General features: G+C 41.8%; 1 protein-coding gene and 1 long non-coding RNA gene across 3 annotated transcripts in view; one reads left to right on the top strand and one right to left on the bottom strand.

Annotated features, from left to right (window-relative positions):
• ARHGAP18 (Rho GTPase activating protein 18) overlaps window positions 1–16,117 on the bottom strand; it is a 189,855-nt gene that overhangs the window by 138,013 nt on the left and 35,725 nt on the right. The window lies entirely within an intron of this gene.
• The window catches only part of LOC103349885 (uncharacterized), a 150,337-nt gene continuing 145,094 nt past the window's right edge, over window positions 10,875–16,117 (top strand). Inside the window, exon 1 of one of the 2 annotated variants that reach the window (XR_011388531.1) lies at window positions 10,875–11,290. This is a non-coding gene — a long non-coding RNA (uncharacterized lncRNA). The remainder of the gene's footprint in view (window positions 11,291–16,117) is intronic. The other variant, XR_011388530.1, reaches the window with a different exon arrangement.

The following is a 16,117-nucleotide window of genomic DNA, read 5'->3' as shown; positions in this document are numbered from 1 at the left end:
GACCTGGTCTCCTGATGTTAGCCTGGCCCAGTTCTGGCTGTTACAGGCATTTAGAGAGTCAATCAGCAGATGGAACTCTGTCTCCTTTTGAAATAAAATGAAAACTTAAAAAAAAAATACACAAACAGATGCAATCAAAGAAGAATTTCTATTTTGTGAGCCCTGTGGGAAAAGTAAGACTAGAAATGATTTCCAAAATGGTGAAGCCAAATTTTCCTGGAAGAAAATAACATCCTAGGGCTTTATTTACAGATGGAGCACCTGGAATGTTTAACACAACACCTGGGTTTGTTAAATTCATGTGTCCTCACGGATCAATGTTCTCTACACACGCACACACTGGGGACACAAACAACTATTTTAGGGCCAAGAATGTTGTCAACTTTATCAGAGCTTGGGCTTTAATCACTGACTTCTCAAGATGAGTTATCAAAAAAACAATGAAAAATTATTCGTAGCCTTTTTCAGAACACAGAGCTTGCCTAAGTTTCTAGAGCGTGTCAGACATGTGGGAGAGTCCTTCATGGAGAAATTTCAGTTTTTAGAAGAAAAGAAAACCACACCCTCAAGATAAGTTCAAGGAGGAATTTAGAGAGAGAGGGTCTTGGCTTATAACCAGATCTTGCTGCTCAGTTCAGTGCAACTGTCTTTTCATTTCCCAAGTCACAGAAGCAGCAGAGCTGTTTTGCACCATCAACTGCCAGGTCAGCAGAAGCTGGAAACTGAAATGTCGGACACATTTTTGGATGCCACACAGCTCTGTGCTGGTGTGGAGAGCAACAGTGACTTCTCATTGTCTCTGAAAGCAAAAATCTTAGGAGAACACTTCGCTGCTATTCAATGCCAGAGTAACCATTTCTGACTTCCTGATAAGACTTCAACTTACGGTCTTAGGGGATTCCAGGCAGGACAGCCTGGACACAGGTCAGCCTGAGTTCAGCAGAGCAAATTATGAAAATGATAATTTCCTTTGCTAATACAGGGTTTTCAAAAATTATAATCAAAATCAAAGCAAATAATATACATATACCAATATATGTATATTACCTTATAGGGCAAACAGCCTTTTGATTTAAATTTATCCAGCAGAGAATTTTGTCTCCTGTATGATCATTTGGGGTTTTCTGGGTTTTTTTAGAAATAATTATGAGGCCAGCATTGTGTCATAGTGGGTGAAGTTGCCACCTGGGACACCGGCATCCCAAGTGGGCATCGGTTTGAGTCCCAGCTGCTCCACTTCCGATCCAGCCCCCTGTTAATGGCTTGGGAAAAGTGGCAGAGGATGACTTGAGTGTCTGGGCCCCTGCCACCCATGCAGGAGACCTGGAGGAGGCTCCTGGGTCCTGGCTTCTGCCTGGCCCAGGCCTGGTCATTGCAGCCTCTTGGGGAGTGAGTCAGCAGATGGAAGATCTCAGCCTCTTTCTCTGTAACTCCGACTTTCAAATGAATTAATAAAGCTTTGAATTAAGTCAGAGTTAGAGAGAGAGAGAAAGAGACTGAGAGATCTATCCACTGACTCACTCCATTGAGGCTGCAACAACCAGGGCTGGGCCAGGCAGAACCCAGGAGCCAGGAGCCTCTTCTGGGTCTCCTACATGGGTACAGGGACCCAAGAAGCTCTGCCATCCTCTGCTCCTTTCCCGGGTGCATTAGCAGGCATCTGGGTTGGAAGTGGAGCAGCGCAGACATACACCAGCGCCAATATGGGGTGCCAGCCCTGCAGATGGCGGCTTAATCTGATGCGTTGTAGTGCCAGCTCCACACATTTTTTCATATGAAATAATTATTACTTTTTAAATAAGTGAGCCATAATTCCTGGCAAAGAAATTTCACACTATATTCTGTCTATTCTAAGAAACAGATTTTAACATTTTTGAAATTAATGTGTAACTTGAAATCCTTCAGACTATTTGTTACAGTGGCAAGACTTATTTTGCCCACAGCTATTAACTTGACTCATTCTACAATAAATAGCAACCTGATATTTGCAAAATTTTGGTATAGTTTACTTAATTTTATTAGGTATGTGTTTGCATCACTGGTTGTATGTTTACTCTCTGTGAAAAAATAAATGTGCAGTAAAATCAGTGAAGTATGTCTGAAATTGTGAGATAAATTGTTTGTACTGATTTCTTTTTGAACCAGGTTCCCTCTTTCAAGAGATTCTCCTTGTGCCTCCAGAAAAGATGAAACACCTTTATTCAAAGCGTCACTGTCAACAATTTTCACCCAAATGCCCCACGCCTCACTCTATGTGAGAAAGATCCCTGATCTAACATTCTAACACCCAAATGATTTCTGTTCTTGAAACACAGTCTGAAAATATCTAGAAAGGTGATTTTCTCTCATTCTACTTAATAATTTTGTTAACTGGCTTGTGACGAAGGCTCAAAGAACACAGCTACCATCATGAGGACTTTTGCCTTCTGAAACTTTAAAATAAAATTATATGGTACAGGTTGTCCAAAGGTCATCTTGACCTAGTCCAAACTACTTAGTTTATAGAAGCAGCTCCTCAGGAAAGAAAGGTTAGGCCATAGCTGGTCAGGCAGCTGTAAGATTGTCAAGACTGTAAGATTGGAGGAAAACTCCACATCCCAGCACCAAAATGCTTTTTCAGTATAAACTGCTCAAGTTCAGAGACTACTTCTATCCATAGTCCCTGGCTCAATCAAAGTACCTATTTTAAGAACTGATGTCAAATTCTTAGGGATCACATCTAAGTAATATCTTCAAACTTTCTATCTCACTGTACCAGCTTCACCACAAAAAAAAGAAAAAAATTCCAGAAGAATTTCTACAAATCAATGTGTGAAAAAATGAATTTTACTATCCAAAATTAAAAATGTACTATTTCTCCATCAATCTTTCTTCCCAGTAACTATTTTGTCTTTGTGTTTTTCTTTAAAAGTATCTGAGATTTTTTTTTGGTCAATGACAAAATTACATGTTGAATAGATCAGTCACATTCCTACAGGTAAGAACAAGTAACAATCAACATAATAAAATTGCATCCAAGGACATACAATACATTTCACACAGACATCAAATACCTTCAAACACTGTAGAATAGATATATTCATGAAGAACAGCTTTTGTCACCAATTGGTATGAGAAGCAAAGCAGGAAGAGAAGTGCTTGGTGTGACAAAGGACGATTAGTTTTCAGAGTTTTCACACACACATGCTAACATATTGCCTCTTCCGCTTAACAGAACTTTTTAAAATTTTTCCAGAAGGTGAATATAACTTTCCAAGTCTTTGAGTTTAAATCACACTCTGTGATGTTCTGGGAAATTTATATCACTATAAATTATCCTGGATTCAAATCAAGGCAGCAGAGCCATATTTTTGGTCATGAAAATGAAAATATGTCAGAATTCTTCTTGCTAACAGTCTGCCCAGCTCAAAAGTAACTTGTCTTAACCTTGCAAAGATCACCAAAATAAAGCTGGGGGGAGCAAATGAATACATCACTTGGAGAAAACAAAGTAAAACGAATAGAGTCCTCTATGACTTCATTTCTTTTAAGTGAGATGGCCTTTAGAGTAGTCCAGGCAATCTCTTGAGAATGTTCATGTATCAGAGGAATATGAAAAGAAATTCAGCAGTCACTATCAAACATGCTTTAAAAGACAGTTTCAAAGGTTTCAGTCCATAGCAAAAATTCTACCACCTTACCATGAACGAGGCACAAAATGAGCTCAGTTGAGACTGTCAACTGATCCAAAGCAGCTATTAAATACTAGCAAGGGCCTTTTCCCTGGGCTTTCTGAGGGACCAGTAAGCCTACCTCCAAAAGAAAAAAATAATAATTGCGTATCTATCCACATTTTCACCATGAAAGTCATGTCAGTGTCTCACTTCAAAGAAATGCCTGATTTTTGGATGAGTTCACTACAGCCCAGCCCTTGGGGGGGGGGGTAACTTTCACATCCAATGACAACAGTGCATCTGTTTATAATATTAAATATTGGATCTTACATACAAAGGAAATAATACCAAAATCTACTAAGATTTCAAGGAAGAGGGCCTGAGTAGAGTGTGTAAATGATCCCCCCCCTCCAAGCTTTCTATATTAAACACTTACTATTTTATAACTAGAGAAAATGCTGGTAAACAAAACTCAGGTAACAAGAATACATTAGGTCTTGAATCAGGGTGGGCAAAGCAGGGCTTTCCACATGGACAAAAAACCAAAGAAGCTAAGGCACAGATTCTGGCCAAAGATAAGGCACGATCACAGTCAAATTGCTGAGAAGAATGCAAGATGGGGAAGCTGAGACAGGATTGGAAGAACCAACACAATCTAACATAAAACAGAGAACTTTGAACCCAGTGTTTAGAAACTTCAAGTGCAGGACGGCGCCATGGCTCACTAGGCTAATTCTCTGCCTGCGGCACCAGCACTCTGGGTTCTAGTTCCGGTTGGGGCGCCAGTTCTGTCCCAGTTACTCCTCTTCCAATCCAGCTCTCTGCTGTGGCCTGGGAAGGCAGTGGAGGATGGCCCAGGTGCTTGGGCCCTGCACCCGCATGGGAGACCAGGAGGAAGCACCCGGCTCCTGGCTTCAGATCGGCGCAGCACCGGCTATAGCAGCCATTTGGGGGGTGAACCAATGGAAGGAAGACCTTTCTCTCTGTCTCTCTCTCTTTCACTGTCTAACTCTGCCTGGCAAAAAAAAAAAAAAAAAAAAAAAAAAAAAAAAAACTTCAAGTGCAATGAAAGTAGTGTATATTTCCCAAGCATTGGGGAATAATCCAAGATAACTGAGCAAAATAGACCAGCCGTGTGAGCAGATCGCCACAAAGAATACCATTGTGGTTGTGAAGAGTGTGGATGGGGGGAACTTGTGAAGAAGAAACATCACTGGGAAGCGACCACGGTAAAGCATGCGGGTTAGGAAGGTGCTGTAACAAGACTGCAGTGGGAAATCTGTGTGTCGTCTTCTCATCGTCTCTTCCCAGCCCAGGAGCTATACAGCGGGGGCAATGCAGACACAATTACAGCAATAGATCCTTCAGGATCTAGCAGGTGTGTGGATGCAGAAAGAGGAGGAGGCCAAAATTATCCCATAGTTTCTTTTTTTTTTTTTTTTTTTAACTTTTATTTAATAAATATAAATTTCCAAAGTACAACTTTTGGATTATAGCAGCTTTTCCCCCAAAACCTCCCTCCCACCCGCAACCATCCCATCTCCCACTCCCTCTCCCATCCCATTCTTCATCAAGATTCATTTTCAATTATGTTTATATACAGAAGATCAACTTAGTATATATAAGTAAAGATTTCAACAGTTATCCCATGGTTTCTAACCTAGATGAATGAAGACAGGTAGGAAAGAGGCACTGCTATGACCCCACAGGGAAGGCCTCAGGCAACACGTGGTTAAAGAGTCCTTGATGGCAAGTGAGAAAAAGTGTTGAAAACTCTCTTTTCATACCTGAAATTCTGGATGCCTAGTCAACCATCCCCAAGAGTAGTAGTCGCCAAAGGACATTTTCCTTTGTCTGCTTTATTGAGGACTGCTGTATTTATCCACCTCACAGAGGTGTTTAATTTCCATGTTGGGAGACCTCTGAGGTCCATAAAATTTCAGATCTATTTCAACCAATCTAAGCTTTCAATCAGGATAAGTGGTTAGAGAGAGAGTCAAAAAGAAACATGAGAAAGTAAACTTGCTAGATGCTTTTAAGGACTTTCTCTTGATCTCCAATTTGAGATACAGACTTGCTAAAGCTTGAAGGTGATCAATCAGTGAATTAACTGCACCGCATCATACATCTAGGCCTCGGCAGTCTGGAAACAGGTGAGCCTCAGACACCTAACTACACTTGAGAACCACAGGTACCCACCGCTTCTTCCTTTAGGCTTCATAATATTTTTTATTGAAATAAATCTATTTTTGTTACTTGACCCATGTGCCACCTAATTAAAATGTGATTACTAAATAGAAATTCTAAGAGCAAAGAAAAAGAGGAAATTTTTGTAATTGAAAATGTTCAGGCTAGACTGAGATATCATAAAAGCAGCATCCACAGCACCTACCCATGATTCCACGTGGGATATTTAAGGCCTGAAGGATTAATATCCACTACCTATTGCTCTATCACAGTACAATGCTGATAACTTGCTTTTGTGTCGACACGGAGCTCTAAGGTTTTCACACTGATCTTTAATTTTCAATCCATCCTCATAGCTTTGTTCTATCCAAGCATAAGAACACTATGAATTGATTTCTGGATTCCAGCACTTTTCAACTTATGGTTTATACCATCTTGAACCAATCTTCTGTGAACAATGAGGCAAGGAAAACATCTGCTCCCCAAACTGCTAGGCCAGGTGATATAATATCCTCTTCCCTCTTCCTTTTCCCTTTACTTTAAATAGAGGCCCATCCTTGTTTACAGGATGAGGGCAAGAGGTAAAATCCTTTCCAGATAGGATACAGTGAATGATATTGTTATTGAGTTATTATGTAAAACTGCTCCATTGGCTGCCTAAGGAAACCTTTACCAAGAAAAGAGTAGCTAAACTCCCGCCTATGTCAGAGGTTGCATGTGAGAAGTCTAATGGAACACTGGGGAATACGCTAAAAGTAAAGGCCCTGGGGAGGTTCCTGTCTCAACTCATTCATGCTGCTAAGCCTCTGTTTCTGAATCCGCAAAACAGAGAGGACACGATCCTATCTAACAGGCTGCTCTAAGGTACATACAGGTTTGCTCAGGGGTAGAGGGAACAAAAGAAACAAGTAAGTGTTCATTGGATTCTGATAAATGAATGTGTACACAGTGCTGATATATATGAATGCTTTATTTCCATTGTATCGACAAGACTACAACAACTCAATATTAACAGCAGAGCAAAATCTTTGCACAAATTAAATAGATATAATAAAGAAGAGCCAGGATTCAAAATAAAATCTGACTCAAAAACCCTTGCTTGTCTCATTAGTCTATCCTGTGAACACAGCACCAAAGTTAACGTGGGTTTTGTACGGCTATGATTATTTACCAAATCTATGAAAATCATCCCTTGTTAGAACCACCACTCAGTTTTTGGTAAATTAACTGGTGATAAAGAAAAAAATACTACCAAAAATATTATGAACACCACCAATTGTAAACTGTACCTCGATTTTAGTGATGTTCAAATGCAAATGAAACAAGTAAACATCTTCCAATCAATTAAATACAGCACCAGAATGACTACATGAATCAATTTTGAAATTGTAAAAAGTTACAAATTTCTTTCTTTCAAGATTTACCAGGTAATCAAAATCTTTCACCAATGATACCACTAGGGACATTTATTTGGTCAATAATTTATAAAACACATTTTTTTAACTGCTAGAGGAATGGCACTATCTTGACCTTGAGAGACAAGCAATGTTACAAAAAAAAAAAAAAAAAAAACCAGCAACCAAGAGCTCAACTTACGAGATAGCAGACTACAAAGGCAAGAGGGCATACTAAGCATGAAGCAGTCAATTCTTCTGTAGAGAGAACAAATCTGGCAAACTCAGAAGTCGAGTTAGTTGCAGGTAGTAACTTACCTCCTCATCTGTTTTTACACTCAAATAATGACTTCAAAAGCAAAGCAGTCGTTTTTCGAAAACTATTTGTGAGACAGAGACACACACAGAGGCAGACACAGGAAAGGAGGGTGCCTATCTGCTGGTTCCAAACTCCCGCAATGGCCAGGGCCAGGCAAGGCCAAAGCCAGGAACTCAATCCAAGTTTCCCACAACAGTGACAGAGACCTCAACTATCATAGCAACCACCTGCTGCCTTGGGATGCACATCGCCAAGATGCTGGAATCAGGAGCGGGAGGCAAAACTCAAACCCAGGCACTCTGACATGGCCTGCAGGGGTCTCAACTTGGCCAAACACTCATCTCCAAGGCAGCCGTTTTTTTAATGTGAGAATCCCTAGATTTCTTTGTTTAACCTTCATTGTCTTTTAAGATGGCTCACTGCTTCTCAGAGTGGCACGGCAGTCTGTGGTGGGGAGGGGTTTGGGGCCTGCCCCAGCTTGGATGCTTCCGGGCTGTGATGTCACTATTTGTACCTGTCAAGTTTCCTGGCTTGATTTTTGGACTCCTGGACAGACTCTGGGACAGCCTCTTGGCTGACCCACATCTTAGCATTTTTACTGAGCCAATCCTGGTGTTTGCATAAATCCCTAAGGAAGCCCTGGAGACCACCTGATAAACACCTGACTTTGCATTTGCTTCCTTTCAAATTTATGTTTAGTAGCAGCCGGTGAACTTATGGTAGCCTAGCCAACTTAGGTTAGAAACGCAGTCATTTGTTTCTGGACATCAAAGCCACTTCTTTGTCCCATCAATTGAGGCAGCAAATTTTAATTAATCACAGAAGAAAATCCCGAACTACTTTTTGATAGTCATGGATTTTTCTCTTACCTCGCCATTTCCTGGATTAATGTGAGAGTCACTGAGCTGGCCCCCACACATCATCCATGGCATAAGTATTAACAGTCCATATGCTTATGCTTTTTTTCTATTAGGATGTATTTCTTGGCCACTCACCAGTTTATTCATTCAGCAAATACTTCTAGCATACACTCCCTAGCGCCAGGCATTGTGTTAGTTGATAGTGGTACATTGATAATATGAGATGAAATAATAAACTTGCAAAAAGCTAGTAGAACCAAATTCTTAAATGCCTCAATTGAAAAAAAAAATGCGTTTATGAACATGCCAATTACATGTTACTCTGAACTATTTTTTTAATTATTAATCCTTGCCACTTTGCCTCTGTTTGACAAATGAGAAGACAGAAAGATTAAATAATTTGGAAGAGGTAGAGCCAGAGGTCTTGGATTTGAACCCAGGTCTCCTGAGTCTAAGTCTATCCTTTTGTTTTTTCACTAAGGCGTGCTGCTCACAGCATCTACTCAGAAAGAAGCATTACTGCACAGATAGAAGTCCCAGTCCCAGGCCCATTGGTGTTGTTCTGTGTCATCACTGAAAACTTGCAGCACAACGCAGAAGCAACCAGAGCTACGACATTCCAAACACTCTCAGATCTTTCCATCAAATGAGGTACTTTCTTGGTTGTTTACATTTGACAAAGGAAATACTATGGATTCATACTTTAATCATACAAGTGCTCTGGATACTCTCTCTAGGCTAAGCTGCTGTTACCTTTTAAGGCAAACAGGAAGCTATTAATATTTCCAGACTCTGCATGTGTCAAAGTTATAATGTTGTTATTGCAACCCCATCATCGTAACTCCTAGCTCCATAAAATAGAACCCTTCCAAAGTTGGGCCGTTCCTTCCCAGAGGTCACATTTGGTCTTAGTAACTAAATCCTCTCGGATCAGAATCAGATACAACAAATCGGTTGCCTGCCTGCTTGCTTTCCCTCTCCGGTTGAGGCTGTTCTTTCAGATATTTTAGTTAACATGTGCTGCTAAAGCGTACACATTACCCTAGCATTTTAAGAAGTCAAAGTCTCTATTTCTGACAGGGAGGAAGTAGCTATTAACTTCTTCTGTAGGACCCTCTCAAAAGGCACGATTACTGAAGTATGAACAGCGCTTCCACATATAATAATGTACCTATAGCATATACCTGTGGAATATGTCTGGCCTTTTATTCCACTACTATCATGTTATACTGAAGTTATTGGTCTTTCTGCCAACTCCTTTCCACGAGAGAGACTTCCGAGCACTACATGTTCCTTGAGAACAGAAAGTCCCAACTATGTCACCACTCTCAATATAAGATCAGGTACAAGTCTCTCAGGCGCTGTTGCCAAAGCAGATGCCACTGATCTGGCCAAGCTCACAAGGACCTCGAGAGCCCTGCTTCCCACAGTAGAGAACAACACCATGGAGAAATGAAGCCAACTTAGGTCCCTGCTAGATTTGCTTTTTGGTTGATAAATGCTGGAAGTTTCCAATAAGAATAAGCTGCCGCTTAAGCTGGCACCATGGCTCACTAGGCTAATCCTCCACCTAGAAGTGCCGGCACACCGGGTTCTAGTCCCGGTTGGCCATTGGAGGGTGAACCAACGGCAAAAAGGAAGACCTTTCTCTCTGTCTCTCTCTCTCACTGTCCACTCTGCCTGTCAAAAAAAAAAAAAAAAAAAGAAAAAAGAAAAAAAAAGAATAAGCTGCTGCACTGAATCCATCTTTGTTAATACAACTCTATACATCCCAGCAAAGGCAAGTCACGTCGACCGCACATTCTGAAAGAGGACAGAAAATCATCATTTTCAGTCTACTCTTTTATTTCTGCTCTCCTAAAGAAACCAGAATCACTGCAGCATTACAACTGACGAATCTGTCAACAGCCACAACCTGTCTTTATCTTCCCGAGTGTCGGAGCACAGCCTACAACAAAAATGCAGCGGGAGAACACCAAGCCCACGGTACTGCACAGTACAGCATGAAACTACCACTTTCATCAGTAATCAACAACTGTAATTAAGCTTAATTATAAATTACAAGTATCTAATTTTAGAAGACTTTAGCTTTATGAATCCCAGACGTTAGAGATGTTATTAACTTGGCTTCCTGAAATTATTCCAGGACCAGAAACATGCATTGTGCTTTCTTTACCTGGTGTATCTGGCTCAGAAAAAAAAAAAAAATAATTCCTGTAATCAGGATCCTTCCCCCCAGTTTATGGGGCAACAGGCAGTGATCCATTTGGGATCCACTGAGCATCTTTGAGAAGGCAATCAAATCTCTCTTCCATGGAAAACCTGAAATATCTCCTGGAGTTAGTCTTTGTTCTCATCGTTCCTCTGAAACATGAATCCCAGAAATTGTGGTAAATTCAAGTCTTATCAATTTTACAAAGACCTGAGTCAGGGAGAACACAAACATGTAAAATCTCAAGAAGAAAAAAAATGTGTCACAGGTGATGCATGAGAACGTGAGAGGGAGTGTGAACCCCTTGCTTCTAGCTTTGAACCACCATCGCCTGAGTTTGTTTCTGTTGGGTTTTGAACATTTTCAACAACCCAGTGTGATCTCCGCCAGGTGTCAGCGTGGCCATTGGAGATGCGGCGGCCCAGCGACATCTGCCTGACCTTTCTGATTTGAGAATAAAAGTCTACGCGGCTCTTGGGGACCTGTGCACTCCCTTTGGCTCCCGTATCCTGAGTCTAGGGTATATCAACGGCACGGCTTTCACTGACAGTGTGCGCAAGCGCACTTCACGCATTGGCAGCTTCTGTGGATATGACGGTTACAGTCACAGACCGACGCAAGAGCAAAAATCCCTGACTTCTGGAGAAGCCGCATGACCGAGAGAGGTAAGCAGCAAACTAAATCGTGAGGGAAAACGCTTCTCTGGTCCCCAGCTCCTCAGAAGGCCTTTTAAGAAAACTGCCAATCATTCTAAGGGAGCTGCAGGATAGTAGCTGCAGCAAGTGAGCTCTTTTTCACCCTGCAACATGCATTCCTGACAGGTGTGTGACGCTAAACGTACCCCTGTATCAAGTGCAGTGGCTAATGGGCTCAGTCCCTTGGTGAGAACAAGGTGGCATGCAGGGACTTGCTTTGGAAGAGGAAGCTGAGAGTGAGGGGTTTATCTCTGCTGTTTAGGATTGACTTTCTCAAAATCTGTCAGTAGCACCCATCATATGATAGTGGGACAGTCATCCTACCTCTTCTAAACACATTCATCACAGTGCCTACCATGCGCAGCACCCTACCCACAGTCCCTAGCAAAAAGGGCAGGTGGTCCTCAGTAGTCTGGTTCTACACCATCCACCTCCAGCCATGGATATTAAGGAATCCAAGGATATCAGGATGAGAAAAACCAGCAGCTTTAGAAGTTCTGGCTTCCAGAACAGATGTTCTGGGAAACAGATCAGTTCTGTAAGATTGTGCAACTACTTGTCCACACCTCCATTTCTTCAGTAAATAAAGAAACAGATGGTTAGATCACACAGGCCTCATATTCCTTCCACTTTTAAAAAAATTATTTGAAAGTTACACTTATTTGAAAGGCAGAGAGACACAGCGAGATCTTCCATCTTCAGGATCACTCCCCCAAATGCCAGCATTAGGAGAGGCTGGATCAGGCCAAAGCCAGGAGTCAAGAACTCAGTCCAGGGACCGGCGCTGTGGTGCAGCGGGTTAATGCCTTGGCCTGAAGTGCTGGCATCCCATATGGGTGCTGGTTCGAGTCCTGGCTGCTCCACTTCCCATCCAGCTCTCTGCTATGGCCTGGGAAAGCAGTAGAAGATGGCCCAACACCATGGGCTCCTGCACCCACGTGGCAGACCCAGAAGAAGCTCCTGTTTCCTGGCTTTGGATCAGTGCAGCTCCGGCCATTGTGGCCAATTGGGTAGTAAACCATCGAATGGAAGACCTCTCTCTCTCTCTGCCTCTCCTCTCTCCGTGTAACTCTGACTTTCAAATAAATAAATAAATCTAAAAAAAAAAAACAAAAACAAAAAAACACCTCAGTCCAGGTCTCCCACATGGGTGGCAGGGACCAACCTAGCTGAGCCACCAACTGCTGCCAGGAAGCTGGAACTGGAAGCAGAGCCTGGACTCAAACCCAAGCATTCCATTAGGGAAGGGAGTGGCTTAACCACTGCACCCAACACCTGCCCCACGGGCACTTTGAAGGACTCGTGATAATGTAAGTTGTTTAAGTGGTATCATTTATTCTGCTTGCTCACCATGTGCCATGCACCATATACTAAGTGCTTGTCATACATCAATCGTCTACTTTAACAACAACAGGTGATGATATTGTCTATGCTTTCTAGATTAAAAAAGACTTCAAGACAGAGTTTACAAGAGGTTATATCCTATTAATAGACTGTTTAGTCTCTCAGAGGGTGTCTTTTGTTTTTTAAAACATCACACAAACTCACAGTAAGCAATCCACCAAAAAAGTTTTTACATAAAGCAGATTGAAAATAAAATAGAACAGTTATAAAATACATTTCATCAACTGATAAGTTCACTTTACACTCTGCTTTTGAAACTGCCAAATCAAGTGAATAGATTCATTATTTTAAACACAATGTTGCATAAATCTGGATGATTCCTCTGACACAGCTCTGAGAAGGTGTATGACAGTGACAAGCAGGTACTGCCATCCAAAGCAGCCTTGGGAAATCTGATCTTCTGTACCTAAGGGTCTGGGGTTAAAAATGCCTTAGTCAGGGGTGACGCCACATCAATGCCAAATCTTTCCCATTCAGCTGTCATTTCCATCACGTATTAGCATGAAAAAGGCGACGTTTTATCTGTTATCACAATGAGGTGAATTTTTAGCTTTAATTTGGTTGCCACCTGCTGGCTAAAAGACAAAATCTTCGCTCTGCAGCAAGAACTGCTTAGTAATTCAAAATGCCAAATGTAAACAAATGAAATCCATGTCATTAGCATGATGAATGATATCAGGTGACCTGTAAAAGAGAAGGGAACTGACATTAAAGTGACTAAGGCGTGCCAGGCACTGTGCTGGTGTTTCAGAGTGATTGTTAAATTTAATCAGCTCCAAACCATGGGTCATGCTGCCATCTTGAAGAAGAGAAAACAGGTGAATGTCTTCAGATGACACCACCAAGAAGTGACAAGGAATTCAAACCCAGGTCTCATGCACACATTGACTTTCCCTCAGCATCAACACATCCTCCTTCCATTATTCCATGATTCTTCTCTACCATTCTATGCCCAAGTAATCTCACCCTGCACCAAAAATGCTGGTGAGCTGAGGCTTAGATACAGAACTAAAAGTTGCTGCAGAGTCACAAAGTCTGCATGACGTCACATGAAGACTCCATAATGCTGGCAGAGAGAGAATCAGCAAAATTAGGCAATAATCCGAGTCCTCAGTGGAAGCAATTTCAACAGACTAAAAAAGTTCTGACTTTTAAGTGATAATGATGAGCATTCAATCCTTAATTAAAAATGATGAAAAAATGAAGCATGGAATATTTTTTTGGCCCATTTAAGAAACACTTACCTATTCAACCTTCTTCTCATAGTTACCAAAGTACAAGGAGCCAAAGAAGCCCATACACAGCCTCGGGACCGGTTTTAAGAGAGCTCATGATCCAGGTGGCATAAGAGAAGGCTTCGGGGGCCAGCTTTGTGATGCAGTGGGTAAAGCCACCACTTGCAATGCTGGCATCCCATTTGAGCACTGATTCATGTCTTGACTGCTCTACTTACAATCCAGCTTCCTCCTAATGCACCTGGGAAAGCAGCAGAAGACAGTCCAAGTACTTGAGCCAGCCCTTGTATCATGTGGGAGGCCTGATAGAAGCTCTGGGTTCCCAGCTTCGGCCTGGTACAGCCTCACATGTTCTGACCATTTGGGGAGTGAACCAGCAGGTGGAAGATCTGTCTCTCTCCCTCTAACTCTGCCTTTCAAATAAATAAAAATAAACCTTAAAAAACAGCGAGAGCAAGAGAGATAGAGAGCACCAGTGCTCACAGCCGCCTTTTCATCTACCATCTTCTTTAGTCTCTGCAAGGTATTGTCACTGAAAGTAACTGACTACTGTTTGAGGGAAACTCTGTGCCAGCCATTGTTCTAAGTACCTTCCACATATTAACTAACTTGGTCTTCATACAATGGTATGAGATAACTATATCTTTCATCTCTTTGTTTAGAGATGTGATGAGAAGGTAAGTAATTTGCATGAGATCACACAAATCTCTTAAATGATAGAGGCTCAAACCCAGGCACTCTGCTTTATAATTTTTTTTTGACAGGCAGAGTGGATAGTGAGTTAAAGACAGAGAGAAAGGTCTTCCTTTTGCCATTGGTTCACCCTCCAATGGCTGCCATGGCTGGCGCCCTGTGGCCGGCGCACCGCGCTGATCTGAAGGCAGGAGCCAGGTGCTTCTCCTGGTCTCCCATGGGGTGCAGGGCCCAAGCACTTGGGCCATCCTCCACTGCCTTCCCGGGCCACAGCAGAGAGCTGGCCTGGAAGAGGGGCAACCGGGAAAGAATCCAGTGCCCCGACCTGGTCTAGAACCCAGTGTGCCGGCACTGCAAGGTGGAGGATTAGCCTAGTGAGCCGCAGCGCCGGCCTGCTTTATAATTCTTATCATTAAACTCTATGCTATGTAATCTCTAACAGAAGTATAACTGTTCTGATCTCATGGAAGAATAGCAGCAAAGAGGTCAAGTGACTTATCAAATGTCACAGTGAAGTAACAGAGTCAGAGGTGAAGCTAATTATCCAACCATTGGTACATTTCTCTATTGCTGCTATCATGTTGCTTCTGAAAAATAATGCCACAATTAGCACACAAAGTATTCACACATGTCACATATGGGAGCTCAAGGTTAGGTTGTTCAGAACCTTACCTAAAGTAGTGATGACAGTGGAATGGGCTTGTTCCAGGCAAGGCTATTAGGAGGCTAAAAGTTACTTCCAGATCCAACCCACTGGGCACTGAACTCCTCCCCTAGCTTGGAAGCCAGCCTCTTTCTGCATAAGGCTTGGCAGGAAGACACAGTTTAAGTGCAAAGGGATTAACTAGACATCCCAGACAGCCCCATGCTTGGAGGAAGCATGTGAGCTTCCATTTACGTGGCTGATCAAATCAGAATTCTCATCAACTTCTTGGGCAGATTCAAAAGTCAGCTTTAGAATTAGAATCAATTGCAAAGATGTGAGAATTACGATCCACTCCACACACCTTCCTGAGAGTAACACCTTCACAAAATCATCCTCAGGTGCGATTTTACTGGAAGTTTTAGAAAGAATAACAATGATCACTTAATAACCATTCCTCACATGTGCCTACAACTACTGTGACTGAAGAATGTAGGTACAAGTAGCATTTACCTCCAAACAAAATAGCAACACTGAAGGCAGTGTATAAGGAGATAGATCAGGAAATTCACCAGTCCAGAATCAGAAAAACATAAAATCATGGCTAATGATCCTGAATAGATCCAAGGAAATTTGATAAAGTTTACTTCTTTGATTCTTGTTATTCAGCTTCTCTGGATATTAATGCTTGTGTGATTTTATGTTGTGGCTTTTTTTTTTTTTTTTTGGTTTTTGTTTCACCATAAAATGATATGCTTGTTTTCTTTCAGGAAAGTAACAGGCAGAAGAGAAAAAAGTTAAGTAGAAAAAGGAAAAGAGTAC

Source organism: Oryctolagus cuniculus, chromosome 5, assembly GCF_964237555.1.
Source record: "Oryctolagus cuniculus chromosome 5, mOryCun1.1, whole genome shotgun sequence".
Classification (NCBI taxonomy): domain Eukaryota; kingdom Metazoa; phylum Chordata; class Mammalia; order Lagomorpha; family Leporidae; genus Oryctolagus; species Oryctolagus cuniculus.
The sequence above is the reverse complement of the archived record's forward strand: the minus strand, read 5'-3'. Positions and strand labels throughout refer to the sequence as shown.